At 29.4% G+C, this 16,988-nt stretch overlaps 1 long non-coding RNA gene across 1 annotated transcript; it reads left to right on the forward strand.

The window, feature by feature from the left end:
* Nucleotides 1-10,378: 10,378 nt before the first annotated feature.
* Nucleotides 10,379-13,201, forward strand: LOC148234515 (uncharacterized). Its single transcript, XR_015810053.1, has 4 exons — nucleotides 10,379-10,740; nucleotides 10,807-11,085; nucleotides 11,189-11,281; nucleotides 12,344-13,201. It is a non-coding gene; the product is annotated as an uncharacterized LOC148234515 (long non-coding RNA).
* The last annotated feature ends 3,787 nt before the right edge of the window (nucleotides 13,202-16,988 follow it).

Genomic DNA, 16,988 nt, shown 5'->3' on the forward strand with positions numbered 1-16,988 from the left:
AAACGGCTACGACAAAAAATCCAGCCGACATTAGATCCAACGACAAACAAATTTTTTTTAAAAGCGCTTAAAAATCGACGAATAAAGAGCGACAGAAATTTACATATCAACAACATTAATTACATATTTCATAAATCCAGTAATCATATGATACTGTTAATAATAAAAAATCTGTTGATAAATGGATAACACAAGTTGATCGACTTTCGAAAATATTTTTATTTGAGGCTTTGCTTTTTGTAAAATTATGACGTTCATCTTCGATTAAAAAAATTTGACACTCTCACGATAAACTTTTTACTTATATTTAACTCAATTTATTTTAAGCACTCTTAAAAAAATCATTTTGAATATTTTATTTGTAGGCCTAATGTCGTGTGGATCAATAATCAGCTGGATCTTTTGTTATGGATTTATAATCGTACTACAGTGGAGCTTTTTTCGTGTCACAAAATTTTAATGTTGATTTTATTTTAGTTAAAAATATATATCTTTGGCGTTGAACCATCTTGTATGTTTTGTTATTTTTATCATCGTCTTATTTTAATTATTGTTTTTATAGTTTGTATATAAGCGTTTTGCTGTGATCGAATAATTACGCAATCATTTTATATCGATTAAATAATTAATAAATAAATTTAACAAAAAAGAAACGACAAAACGGATTTGAACAAAATATTTTTATAAAAAAATACTAAAACATATACGTATGTTTATATGTATGACGAAAAGTCTAAAGCCAGATTTTCTTTATAAGAAAGCAAGAAAAGTATCATCATTATATAATATTAAAAAAAAACGAAAGGTATTTTTTTTTATAACAACTAATGAAAAAATAAAATATATTATGATTATGTTCTCTATTAAAGTTATCTAACATCGCATTACGGTTTCACATATGTCACACAAGAGTCACGCGACTAATAAAAATATCGTGTAAAATTATGAAACGATCGGCTTAGTTTCGCATATATACATATGTATATAATACATAGTTCATAAATGGTCTAGGTACAATAAACATAATATATTATATACATTCATAGTTATTTCTAATGTAAATATGTGATTTTTAAAATTGCTTCGTAACTTGTACATATGATTATTTTCCAAAAATAAATAAATATTATAAAACACAAATAAAATCGAACGATCGTTTTTTTTTAATAAAATAACAAATAAAATTAATATCATAAAATATAATTAAAACTCACGTTATTATTAATGACGTGCTAATGTGCGTGACGCGTTTTTCTAAAAATCTATTAATTTAATTTAATTTACAAATATAGAAACGCGTCAAAAAAGTGCAATATTAATTAGTTAATTAATTAAGTTTACGAACGGGTTAAACGAGTGTTCTACGACCTGTTTAATTCGGGATGTGTGGTGAATAAAATATTGACAGAGTCGTGTAATGCTTGGAAATGTAACATAAGCGTACGGTGTAAGCAATAAAATAATATTTTTATTATATTATATAAAGAGAAAAATAAAAATTAATGTTAGCGTCAACCGAACAATACAGAGAGCGATACTTATTATTATTAATAATACTAATGTTTTTACCTATGTATCGTACGAGAGTATTATTATTATGTATATTACACGAGCGTTCGCAGACATTGAGTGAGCGTTCGCGATATTCAAAATTCAATATAATAATAATAATTTATAATACTTATTAAAATCAACTCACGGACGTACTGTGGTTAAATTTTATTTATACTTCGTATTGTTTCTTACGGGACCATTGGAACATTGTACATGTATGTATATATACTTATACAATTATTATACAGAACCGTTCTAATGAAAAATTTATAGGTCTAAAGATAGGTCTGAAAATAAAAATTTAAAATTTAAAAATAATTGTACATAAAAGTCTGAGTTTTTCAATTTATTTTGATAAATAAAATGCAATATCATTAGAACGGCTCTGTATATTTGTATATATTTTATATATATATATTGTACATAAAATACAACCACCATTAAGCCTTTCGTGTATTGTACAATTATTCTTGAAAATGTATAATTTAATCAAAAAGTGTATGCATCGGATTATGTTTTATTCCATACGAAATTAAATAGAAATTGTTTTTTTTACGTCTTTGTGTATATAAATTAATCATATTTATTTTATTTTTTATTGTTAAAGTATTTCTAAGTATTTAATTTCGTTGCTTATTTTTACTCCGATTATGTATGTGTTTTATATAAATATATATATACATATATATTACGCTAACAATTACACAGGGTAAAAGACCACATATCACACAAGAATATTAGAAGTTGCACTACTTAGTGATCGTAGTTTCTATTACTTTTAAACGAAAATGAAAAAAAATAAAGAAACACGCAATTAGTTCATAACACCGATAAACTCTGATAAGCCTTTGTAATATAGAATAAAAAATGAATAAAACTAAAAAAAATAAACAAATAAAAAAGTAGGACATATTTCTTAGAGCTTATCATTATTAGTCACAATTCATTAAAAATAAATAAAAAAGTATTTGTAGCGACGAAAATGTTTCAAGTTTTTTATTATTACCATTATTATTATTATTGTCATTATTGTGTCATTGATCACCAATTTAATTGTTGATGTTTGTTATTTATTTAGTTTTGTTTAATTTTTCGTTTTGTGTATCGTCAATGTAATTATTATTATTAAATTGTACGATTGTACAGCGAAAGAGATTTGTATAAACATAATTATTTTATTTATTAAAATTATGGAATTCATTATAAAACGTTATTGTAATTTAGAATTCAATATTATTCATGTCATTTTAAACCAGACCATTCCGATTTAAAATAAAAAAAATAATAATAGACAAGTCTTATTGTTTTATTACCACACATCCTATTGCTACAAGAGAACATTTTTATGACACACATTTATTTACTTAAATTAAAGTAAAACCATTGTGACCTAACAGGTTACCTGAATGGTCAAAAAAATAAACAATACACCGTAATAAAATTAAAAAAATAAATGATAAGAACTGGACCAGCTATCCAAGGAACATTTTTTTAACTTTTTCGATTGTTTATTCAGAGATAACAAATTTATAAATCTTGATTTTAGAGTCATAAATAACTGATAAATGCGTTCCTTCGAATATTTATCGCAATTATTGTACATCTATATGCTTTTAAAAATAATTACAAGATCTTTAATGATAGTTTCTCTAGTCAAAATGTTCCACGGAGATCGTAAGAATAATCTAATGACGAACGGGAACATTTTAAATGATTTGCATACAGAAAAAAGTAGATTTTTTAACTGCCATATTTATCTCATAAAGATGAGGAACCCCCGGAGGAATGAAAAATTATTTAAACAATCAGGCACCATAGGTTACGGACATTACGGAAGAATAACCGAGTTAAATCATCCGATCAACTGAGAAGAAAATAAGAAAATATATTTAACACCTTAGTTACTACTAGCTAAAGGTAAGAACGTCATATTTATTTTTATATTGTTGCTACAAATATAATATTAAAAAGTAAATTTACAATTTAAGCCTTGTCTCTGTCTCAAATATATAAATGTCGTTATTCTACGCTTGTATTCTACATCAATGGTCAAAAAGCGAATAACCGCCCCTTGTATGTGTGCTAAGTTAATTTATAAGCGCTTTGTTATTACAACTTTGCGGTCTTGAAATATTGATAAATGAAAGCCACGAACGAAATAATTGCATCTAGGCTCATAATATTCACCCTTCGGTGTGCTAAGTTTACACAAGAGTAAACAAGGTAATAATACGGTAACATTGTAGTGCTGTATTTGTTGGCAATCACTGAATCGGCTGATGTAATTAATCGTATAGTATCAGAAGCATCAACGATAGATTCTATACTATATATTTTGGCCATATGTGATGAATAAATCTACAATTACAGTCCCAAAGCTCACAGGGTGGTCTGAAAGTAGCGAGCACCCTTCGCCTGACATATGTCATAATTGTTATTATGTTTATACACATTTTCTGTTTTAACGATAATATCATAAAGAATATATATTACATATGTATGTATTATATATACTACGTTACTAAAATACATTTTAAATCATGATTTTACGTTTATAGTGTGGCGCTCGTTTGCCACCCTCTTTGCCACTCAAAGCTTTTTTTTTATGTAAAAAATAGTGTGGCGACTTTTAATAAACAGACATTTTTCTCGAAACTACTTTAAAAACGGCTGTTCGAAACAGACAGGAAAGCGTAGTAAGACCTATCTAACAAATTATAAAGCTGAGACACGTCTGAGTGCTTCCGAGAAGATTTCTTTACCACACTTTAGGGATAACGATTTATGTGAGCCATGCAAAGTGGATTTTGAAACGCTAAGAGGACAGCGTGCACTTTTCTTTGGAAAAAACCAAGTCGGGGCGTTACAAACCCCAAGAAATACTTTAAACATTAATTTATTTATTTTAAGATATATTAAATAATCCTAAATTAGCACAAGCATAAATAAACATTGTCAAAAAAACAACACTTATATTTATTGTATTTATTTCGCAAAATATATGTTATTATTCTTTAATGTGCTTTGGAAAAATTTACGATGGCAGAGTTTTATATGTAAAAAAATTATTGTACATAAATCCGCAACTATGACCAATAAAAATAAATGTGAAATGGTAGGTGATTCGTTAGGTGTCCATAAACGGCATAGATGATTTAAAAAAAATAGAACAAGAAATTACGGTATCAAGAATAGTCCTGGAGAGATCAGCAAAAATTAATGATGATGTCCTGGTTGCAAAAATGGAAGCATATACTACTCAATATATCAATCAAACTAAAATAGTGCATAGACACATAAAAAATATTTGGAAGGTTTGGAAGCATATTGTAAGTGCTTGTTTATATTGAAGCTGAGTCACCTTTTCTTGATCATTTGATAACCGGAGATGAATGTATAATACGTAAAACTATTCGACACAATCTTTGTAAAATACAGTAGAGTAGCAAAACTTACCACGAAGCTGTAAAAAAAGTTATTTTGTTTGTATGATGGGATTGTAAAATGACTGTGCATTACGAAACTCTTAAATATGGACAAATAATAACAGTAGTTTTTTAACATAAGTCAAATAGTTCTACAACACGACAATGCGCGTCCCCACGTATTACAGTAAAATTGACTCAATAAAATCTAGTCGTGCTTTGGAAAAAAGTTATATGTAAACAATTTATACATAAATTTATTTTAAGAATCCGCAACTATGACCAATAAAAATAAATGTGAAATGGTAGGTGATTAATTAGGTATCCATAAATGGTAAAGATGAATTAAAAAAAATAGAACGAGAAATCACGGTTGAAGAATAGTCCTGGAGAGATCAGAAAAAATAAGCGATGATGTCCTGGCTGCAAAAAATGGAGGCAAATATCCAAAACTATCAATCAAACTAAGCTAGTGCATAGATACAGTAAAAAGATTTGGAAGGCTTGGAAGCATATTGTAAGTGCTTGTATATATTGAAGCTGAGTCGCCTTTTCTTGATCATTAAAAGCTAGAAAATTTTATCTCGTCCACTTTATTCTCCAGACCTTTCTCTTTCTGATTTTTATTTATTTCAGTCGAGAAACACTAACTAGACTGAGAATTAAATATTCAGAAAATATGAAAAGTAGGCTATCGACATATTTTAATGAAAGCTTTATGTTAATGGAATTTGAAAAGTGATTTAGATGTAGAAAAGGTTATAAATATATTAAAAAAATTAAATTTTAATTTATTTTCAAGTCTAATGCCCGAAAATTTTGAATATAATTTATTTTATTTAAAATTGTAAGTTTTAAATATATTTTGTTCGGACTTTTGGGTCAGAAGGTTTATTGAGCAAAGAAAAATTTTGTTGTAATTTAATTTAATATGTTGTGCAACAATTCAAAAATAGCGTCCCTTAGTGCATCGAAGAGAGAAGCGGCGGATAATGCGATCATACTGGGCTAAATCAGCCTCTTCTTGGTTGTAATCCAAGTTAAAGAACTCTTAGAGGTGCCTTGAGTTCTGAAGCGTATTCAAAAGAAAAAAATAAAAGATTCAAGTAGTATCAGAAAAAATATCCGAGAGGAAGTAATTTTAAGCATATTTTTTAGTCCTTGTCTTTTTATGATTTTTTTAAAAACAATAAAAACAATTACTTTTCCCCAATAAACACAAAAATATGCCGCTGTTTTGAAGATAAACAAAAATAGCACGTACCTTGTGATTTAAACTGTTATAATATTCCCCACGGTGTATTGCATTTTAGGAAAAAAATCCTTTTTTTCATTAAGGGTTTTACCTTGTTTTTTAAACACTTTATCACAAGTCGTACTGCCATTTTTAAAATAAATAGTATAAGTTAATCTCTAAATTGTTAATAGAAGTGTGGTTCAATTGATAAGTCCAACACAATATTGAAACATGACACACGCAAAGTTATGAACAACCTAGCAAATTATCAACAGTGCGGCAGGGTCGGTTTACCTAATGAATCTATTAAATTATTACCAGTTAATATCGCTCGTCACCGTTATGCCGATTTCCAAATGTGTCCAATACTGGACACATTTTGCGCTAACTAACCAAGTTAGTTAATGATAATCTCGTATCAAACCGTGCTCAGTCTAATCCACTAAAACTCACATCCAATATATAATATTACTTGATGTCATTTGAAATATAATTACTTGCGGTTTAGTACTATTTAGTAACATCAACATAGCATTGTGTGTTTAAAATATTGCATAGCAGATGTAGTGCAGATAATCAGACTTATTATGAATCGGGGTGACTATTACATTTTCACAATTTTTAATTCTTAAAATTATATTAAATATAAATATAAGAAAGTTCAAAAGAGCAATATTGTATCCTTTTAAAATATTAGACTTTAATTTACTAAATCCGTTTTTGACTCACAATAAATATGATCATGAACACTCCGAATGTTACTTATGTAAATTTAAAAATATTTAACAAATCCGGCAAAAATAAAAAAATAATCATGTTGGCAAGAAAAGAGAATTTCACAGTCAATTTATGGAATACATAAACATGATTTTTGCTATAGCTGAAATTAAAAATTATTATACGATATCTTATTTTTTTATAATAAATTTAATTACTTGCATTAAAATAATGTCGATATTATTAACAAAAAAGCTACTCCTTAAAATACAAGATTATAAGATATTTCGCTAAAGTTTTTATAAATACATCATCCTGATAGTATAAAATTAAAAAATGTTAATGCAATACTATTTATTGAAACCTTTACAACAACATATAATTACAGCAAAAATTAATCAAATTGTAAATTATATTAAAATAAATTTGTTATATCATTTAAATTGTTATATTTATGTGATATTTTAATCATCTTTGCTTGGGTCATGACACCATTTTTTTATATATAATCGCCAATTATTAAAATTATTAATTTTTCAGGTTATCGAATTTAAGAGATATTAAAAAATAACATGGTAATCATATGTAATTTAATATTTTTATACAAATTACTGAAATATAAAGTAAATTATTTTTATCTCTTATCGCAAATTCATACTTTCAATACAAACTGCTTTATCTAGAATTTTTAAGATTAATAACAAACATTAATTTATATTTATTTAAATTATTTTAGGACTAGGTTAAAATAATAATACACAAAAAAATATAATACAGATGCCAGCGTATTAAGAAACCGGATGGTGCTAGCCACATGAGAGTCGGATTATTAATTATTAAAGATTAATAATGTCTCTTTGGTATTGATTGATTATTATTATTAGTTCAGTGTTCCTCCTGCTGCTTATTTCAACACAAAGTACATATTAGCGTTATACGCTTCTCTTTCATGCCATGGTTTTCCTTTGTGCATGCCGTTTAATCGTCCAAAGTCCTCTCGTCTTGAGTTTCACCCTAATGTTGCATGCAATAATACCATGTTTTAAGCGCATAAAACAAGATAAATGCATTCCTCGCGGGACACGAGGAACACAGAAGATCTTTGGACGCCGAACCTCTCAAGGGAAACCAACTCCCCCAACCCCTGCGACTCCCTAACCCTACATCGAAAATGTATAAAAATCAAACGGCGCCGTTCATGGCGTCTGTGTGGTGTAAAACTTTTTTACGACCTTGTCTGTTGACATTTTCAACACTGTGTAACTTTGCCGTTTTTGAGGGGGTATGGATTGGGTATAACTCTTCCGCTTTTATATTTTACTAACATACTAAAATAACCTCGCTACGAATGAAGATGAACTTGCAGACTTGCAAGTGAAAGAGGAAATATAAATATATATGAAGCTTATAAGTCTTAAAAAATAATAATAGTCTGATTTAACGAAGAAGATTTTTTTATTCAATTAATACTAAAAAAAAACTATTTTATAAATTGAATTATGTGTTATAACTATCGATAATTTACAAGTAATTTATACTATTTAAATTTTCAACGACAAAATATCGCTTAAAGTGCATAAACAAATAATAACTCGATGAATTTTTGCTTAATTTTTATTGTATGATACTGCTTGATAGAATATATCCACTAAAATGGTAGAAGTATTCCACTATCATCGAGGACCTTGAAAATTAAATTGTGTGGCATAAAATGTTTTTTTTAATATATGACTCTGAATTGCTTTGACACTATTGTTTTTAATGTAAGTGTATTAAACGAAGTATTATTTTTATTAATTTATTTTTTATAATAAAACCGACCAACACAATTTGACAGGTTTTCCCAGTGCGCCATAATGGCTAGTTTACAAACAATATTTGTACAATTGAACATTTAAAAACCTCCGCCTAAACTATAATTAAACTAATTTACCGTGTTGTTGGGGGGTCTACTGTAGTTGTTAATGACAACACTTCATTGTGACGGATCGAATAGTATTTATTTAAAAACTGCCTTTTTTTTTAAATGTTTTTCTAACCGAAATTAAAAATTTTTTTTTTAAATATTACTTTAAATTGTTTTAATTTTAAGCGTTCACCAAAATTGAATTACACCTATTTTCTGTATTTAAAAGATAATACCAATCCACATTATTTATATTATATTTAAAATCCCTTTTATATTAAATAATAAAAATATTTTGCTACACATATTGATAAGTGTTTTACAATTTGAATCGATAAAATCAATTGCGTCATCCGTTCTTAAGCGCGCCAATACCAGGGATTTCCCTTAGCCGTCAATAAATTCACATAACGCATACGTTAGACAAACGTACGATCTAACGGTTAGGCGTCTTGGCACGTCACACGTCACACGGAACGACGTCTCGCGTCTCGCGTCTCTTTCTAGCATTCACTCGTCTCTTTCTAGCGTCTTGCTGACGTCTTTCGAATGATCGTCCAAGCGGTCATGGAATTGTCGGCATATTTGTGTTCAGCATTTAACGAATTAGTTCGGTAAGTATTATTTTCGAGCTGAATGTGTTGTAAAGAAGCGGTAAGAGCGCTCATATTTGTGGTGAGCAAAATATGCGCGCACGCCGATAACGTGCGCGCGATGCAGCTACATCCCCACCCCCGCGGTACAGCGGCGTATGAAGCGACGCCTGTGTGGTTTTGTGGAACTGAAACGTCATCGTGACGTCACTAAGATGCTCTAGCCTGAGTATTGTGAATTCGCTAACCGTCAGATCTGGTTACATACGATATTAAAAAATATATTGTTATTAAAAACTGACGCTACAGCACAATCGATTTTTAATCAAATTTACTAATTAGAAAGAAACAATAAACAGAAAATATCGACCACATAATCTGTTGCTTTAGACCAAACGTGGACAGTATGCGCTTTAAAAATATTAATAATTTTGATACCTTTGTCTATTTTTATTCAAAAATATTTTGATTCATATTTTTATTAGAGTAAATGTATTTTGAACTTAGTATTATATATTTTAATAATTAATAAGTGCAAAATGTTCACTGTAATTAAAATTTATAATAAACTAAAAATATTAAAAATCTATCATAAACTTTAAATATTTTAAATCCATAATAAAATTGGTTGAGAAACATATTTTGAATACATCTTAAAATTTAATTCTGAAATTTTACAAATATTTTAATTAGTGTTTTACAATATTGAATAGTTTCCTTTTGAACGTATCAATAAATGGGAATTTTGCATTGCTATATGTTTCTACTATTAGTAGTTGGTTGTTAATTACAGCACTTTACTACTGTCTGTGTGCCCTTTTTGGTTGGAAATGTAATTTTTTTTAAGGAAATTTTAAAAATTATTTAAAAATTATAAATTTAAATTGCTAATGTTCCCAAAATTTAATTCAACCTTTTTTTCTGTAACGAGAAGCTAATACAAATTCACATTATATGTATTATATTTAAAATCCCTTATAAACTAAAAAAAAAAATATTTAAGTTAATAAAATATTTTTTTTAGAACTTGATGATTTTTCTACATATTTGATACGTGTTTCACAATTTGAATCGATAAAATCAATTGCGTCGTTCGTTCTTGAACGCGCTAATACCCGGGTATTTCCCTTAGCCGTCAGATCTGTTTACATATGACACTTCCAACTGTCAAGCGCGCGCGAGGATACAGTTTAGTGCGATTAAATAAACAGTGAAATATGTTATAATCACAGCATTTGTGTGAGTTGAAGATGATTCCAAATTGTGTAGCATTGGAATTATAGACAATATTAAGTTATGAGTGTGCCAGTAAGTGTTTGGTTATATGAATAATATATCACGGTTATTCTAACAAAATTACTATTGACTTTCTAGGATCTAATATTAAAAGACAAACAGCAGTGATTTGGCAATTGAAGATATACATGCCAAAGTTAATTAAACATATTACAATGGTAGTAATAATGAAAAATATCATATTTGTGGAAACAAAAAGTTACTTTTTACCCACTATATAGTATAGTTTAGAGTTACTTTTCAAAAGCAATGAAAAATCTAATAACATTTACGCATGTCAAACAATTAAAATATTATGTATTGCACCAACTTATCGCTTCAAGAAGAGATGCCAATCTACGTGTTTAATCATCTAGGGTAATTATTTTTTAGTTGTCGTTTAAATTTTATTTATGGATTATATTAGTAGTAATAATGCGTTTAATGTTTGACTCTTGATAAAGGTCTTATTATTTTTCAGAAGTAATGATACAACGACAACGACCTAATGCGACAACGTAGAATTGGAATTTATAAACAAAAAGTGTATTATCTCAAGTTGAAGTCACTGTTAGTAAGTATTATCTTTTTATACGTAAGTTTGATGTAACTGAATATCTTGAATTTAGCTGTTCCGTAATAAAAATGATAGCACAGAACAAAAATTTATTTATATTTTGCCACATCGGAACTAAAAATAACCCACTATTAGATATTTTGGCTATCGATTATTCAAGATATACAATCACATATTTATAATCATTGTAAAATGTCGTCTTATTAGATAGCATCCAAAAAACCACACGTTTATAAACTGGGCATTGGCTGATATATTGCGAAGTCGCTCGGAACGGAACGATCAAGGTGAATTATTTTTGATTCAATAATGGTCTAAATTTCTAAACCTTGGTGTATACAACAACTCACTTAATATCCTAAATGTTATTACTATATGACAAATATAAAATTAATTACAATATTTGTCATATCAAAAAATGATTATGTCATATTACAAAATAGGGCAATGAGAGTAATCTTAAATAAAAATAGATTAACTAATTGTAAAAGTATGATTGATAGATTAGAATGGTTGAATGTTCAAGAAATATTGAGTATGAATGTTTTAGTATTTATATATAAGTTAGAAAATAATATGTTACCAGAATATTTTAATAAGTATTTAATAAGAAATAAAGATGTACATAAATATAATACTAGAAATAGAGAAAATTTAAAGATAATTAAGTATAAGAAAACGAGTACGGCTAGGGGAGTTACGTACGGAGGTTTTGATTTATATAATAGTCTTCCAAGAGAAATCCGAAACAGCAAAAATATAACGGGTTTCATAAATGGAATAAAAAAACACCTTCGTACATATAGAAATAAATTATAATATTAAGTCTTTATTATTGTATATTTTTATTTTTTCTTTCTGTTATGTATTTTTAATATATTTTTAATATATGTTTACTAAATTTGTTAGATGTAAAGATTAGCTATTAAGCTAAATAAATTAATAAAATAAAAATAAAATAAAATAAATAAATAATATCACTATCGGTACTATGTGTGAATATTGTGTTTAGATTTTAATTATTGTACATAGTGTTCATTTTTCATAATTATGTTTCAGAAACTATGAGGGAATAGTAAGATGATATACAGAATTGGAGCCAAATTTCTTCACCTAAATAACCACCTGCATCGTAATCATTGTCACCCGATCGACGTGAAAGATAGTATCTCCAAATATCAATAGATAAAAAATCACATTTATATGGTTTGATCAACATTAACTTTCAATCCTCGTACGTACTAAATATATGTTACATATACACGTTTATTTGCAATTTTAATAATCATATTCAGTCAAATGTAACTAATATGTGCGTTAAATCAGAAGCAATGATTAATTTTATATATTGTAAATCAAAAAATCCGTCAACGTAACTCTGAATATTTCATTACAGATTGTTTTATAATTGTTTATATAGCTTAATCAGTGTATACTTATAATCCTTACACGTATTATGTATATATTCAATTTTCATAGTGAAACGTATCTATTATAGTTAATTTGCAATCCGAACATTTATATTCAGTCAAATTGAACAACGCGTATGAAAATTTTTAACACATTACTGTTGGCCACCTTGTTTTATAATTAAATGCTGATTTTTCATTGATTGAGTCTGAGCTTTTAATTAAAAACAATGAAATTCAATACTTTTAAGATCAAGTTGATTAATATTTTTGTATATACTACGATAAAAACAACCTTAAATGTATTTTTCTTTTTCTTTCACTTAAATTGTAAAAGGTTTTTTAATTTTTTCATCAACGTTTTGTTTTATAGTATTATATTTTATCAAATTGTGGCTAATAACCAATTGTAAACATGAAAATTGTTATAAACTAGTAATAGGTATATTATATTTAATGAATATGTTCAAAATTATTTTAATCATTAAAATAAACGTATTTAAAAAAAGTTAGATTTTCATTTAACATTCTATCATGTTCACTTAGTAAAGTTTGTCTACATTTTACACTTATATAACTTTAAAACTATATCTGTATTTTATTTGTGATTTATTTAAGACCGTAAGTATTCGGTAAAATATATGTATTTTTAACGTACATAGATAAACGCATATTATTTTGGGATATTATTTGTATACGAGACAAGAGAAACGGCCTGAGCAAACTTTCCTTTGGAACTCTAGCTATGAGGTGCTTTTTATTATATGAATCAATATAGCTTCTACTTTTCAGGTATAGTCATATTCAGCGTAGCAGATTTGTATTTGTAGAGTTTATGGATCAAACCGTGTCGAAAGCTTTTTCTATATCTAACATAACTATACAACTATCAAATTAGTATGTTAATTCTTTATTAAAATTGAATTGGTTGTTAATAATTATATCCATCACCAATTACTTTAAAGACGTAAAGGTTATTTTTTTGAATATTTTACTAAATAATATATTTAACTGCCCTGAATTGATCGGTGTGGTTAATTTAAAAGTAATTAATATTTCGATATTGATTATAATAATTTCAAAAACAATGAGTTCCACGTTTTAAAAATTACGCTGGCTTTTAAATAAATATTGTCAGAATACATTTTCTTTTCTTAGATTAATATCAAAATAATTTGCAGTTTTAGAGCGAGCCGCAATATTGCTATTATGGGCTTAGGATTTTATTCTAGTTGTAGCAAGTACATAAAATATCATTTTATCGAATCAATAAGCTACAGGAGAGAACCTTTGAAAGCAAGAAAATTGAGTGAATCCGCCTTTACGGGACACTTGGACCGCGGCCTGTCCCGGCTCTCCCGGGACGCGCGCGTTGATTAATCAAAACGCGCGCGTCCCGGGATCTTCAAAGCCCGACGCGCGATTTTAAATTGGCGTGTGAATAATTAATTGTGCAATTAATCAAAATTGTGATATCGGACTGGTGGCGGGAGCCCCCACAGGATGTAATATCCCGCGGACTTGTCGTTATCCGTCCCGTCATAATGAAACGTTAATATATCATGAGAAGGCAGTTAACTTCATACACGACCTCGGCTCTCCGCAAACGCCTATCCGTCTCAGAGGTGTGCGACCCCACACCTATGTCTAGGTGTGTGTATATATATATATATATATATATACTATACATGGTGCGACTGAGGAACCAGACTTTATCGGAATGGTCTGTACTCGGACTATGAATATATTTCAGCGTCGAAGACATGACAAAAAATAAATCAGTAATGATCATCACTTTTCTCATAAATGCTAGTTAATTATAAAAAGGTTATCTGAAAATTTTGAGTATCGTGTCACGACAAAAGATCCAGTCGACCATTGATCCACACGACATTACGAGCAAAAACACTATACAGTATACGAACGTGCTATTTGGGTGCGTGTAGTTGGGGAGCTAGAAAATACTCACACATTTTTTTTACAATACGTACATACGAATCAGGCGCGTGTAAAAAAACGACGTTTTGTTAAATACAAAGAAGTACACAGGGAAGATCAGATTGTATAAAGCCCTACCCAAGTCTAGAAAGGGTTCTAGATCGCTCGGAAGAACGTTTAAAAAAAAAGACATGGCAAAGTCGATGGAAAGAAAAAGCTCAGGAACATGGAACATAGCAGAACCTTGTCTTAAACTCGACTCTAATAAAAGAAACAATGTATTCACACGTGTGTTCGTGTGTTTGTGTGCACACTTCAAACACGATTCGCGTATTACGGTGGTAGGGTTGATGTCTAGGGGTGGGGGTGTAACTATCAAATTAGTGTATGTGATCGCGTAATCCCCGGCCGAAAGGGCTCTCGCAGTACAAAGTGGTCCGCACTGAAAGGGTTAGGGTTTATTATGATTGCGCTCATTAATATTTCACAGCTCATTATGTGTGTTGAGCGTAAGAAAGCCATATCCAGCAGCCAGCTACACACAGATTATAGCCAAACACATCACACACAGGTTGCGTTATAGTTTTTGCCTATCTCTCTCTCTCTCGCGTACTAACCCCCGAAACGCAAATCCACCCCTATACTGTATTATTATTCATATGTAATATTATAATAACTTGAAACTGCACTAATGAAAATTTGCTGTGTTGGGATTACACTGCGTCAATTTTATTACTTTTGGGATATTCTTATCCGATATTTGAGAAGCAAAAGCTGTTGATAATATTTAACAGTCAAAACAACAACGTAAATGCTGTAAAAAAATATATATACACCCATACCTCGCTATACGGCCGCTCTTTATACGGCCTAACGCTATAACGGCCCTCTTCAATTAAGGCACGTTTTCGATATACGGCCTAAAATGTTTCGCTATAACGGCAAAAAAACTTTTTTTCGATGTCGATTTTTTTAAAAATTTAAAAATAGATTTAATTTGCAGAATTTTGAAATGAAACGTGAAGCAGCTAGCGCCGATGAGGCCGCATCTAAGGAATATCCCAACATTTTAAAGGGAATTTTTGAAAGAGGGGTCATAAACCTGAACAAGTGTTTAACGTAGACGAAACAGGGCTTTATTGAAAGCGAATGCCTGATTGCACGTACATTTCAAAAACCGAAAAATCTGCGCCTGGTTATAAGGTGTCTAAAGAACGATTAACTTTGCTACTTGGTGCAAATGCCGCGGGTGATTTTAAGCTAAAACCACTTTTAATATATTTGTCCGAAAATCCAAGGCCGACTAAATAAAAATCAATTACCCGTCATATGAAGATCCAACAAGAAAGCTTGGATGACTAAAGCTACTTTAGAGGATTGGTTCAAAAATCACTTTTGCACAGAAGTGAAAAAATATTTGCGAGACAATAACTTAAGCAACAAGGCTTGGCTAATTTTGGATAATGCACCAGGGCATCCTACTAATTTATCCGAACTATCTGAAGATGTCATGATTGAGTACCTTCCGAAAAATACAACAGCTCTGATCCAACCAATGGATCAGGGTGCAATAGCCACTTTTAAGGCATATTACCTACGCCGAACTTTCCGACAACTTATAAGGGAAACCGATGGTAAATCTTCAATTAAAACATTTTAGAAAAACTATAACATCAAGGATGCTGTTGACAGCATCAGTGAATCATGGAAGGAATTAAAATTAACAACAATGAACCATGTTTGAGAAAAAATATGGCCAGAATGTGTAAAAAGTACTGATGCGGAAGTTAATTGCCTTCCTGAAATTAGGCAAAATATTTTGGATCTAGCACATGATCTCGGCTTTGAAGGTTTGAACGAACGTGATGTGCTTGATCTACTTGAAGCTGATAGGGAACCCCTTTCATATGAGGAACTCATTCAATTGCAAGCAGAACCGGCATTTGATGAAGAGACAGAGCCTGTTGTATTCAAACAGCTAACATCAAAAAAATTGTCAAAAGCTTTTTCCTATTTCGAACAAGGAATACACATCCTCCTTGAAAACGATCCTGACGTCGAACGTAGTGCTAAAGTTTCTCGAGGAATTAGCTCAGCCATTAGCTGTTATTAATCACTGAAGAACGAAAGAGACAAAAAGGCAAGACAAACATCGTTGGGCAATTTTTTTAAGCCAGGCCCATCCTTACCAGCGAAAAATGAGAACGACAGTGATCTGAAGGTTACAATTTCTTTATCGTCTTCAGATTAAAGCCATTTTAAAAAAAATTATATATGTATTCATACACATATTTTATGTAACATGAAGTTGTTTCATTTTTGTTTATGGATTATTGTTGGTTTTTGGAGTCTGTTAT

This window comes from Plectrocnemia conspersa, unplaced genomic scaffold, assembly GCF_051122295.1.
Source record: "Plectrocnemia conspersa isolate PC_06_02 unplaced genomic scaffold, ASM5112229v1 ptg000006l, whole genome shotgun sequence".
In the NCBI taxonomy this organism is placed as follows: Eukaryota; Metazoa; Arthropoda; class Insecta; order Trichoptera; family Polycentropodidae; genus Plectrocnemia; species Plectrocnemia conspersa.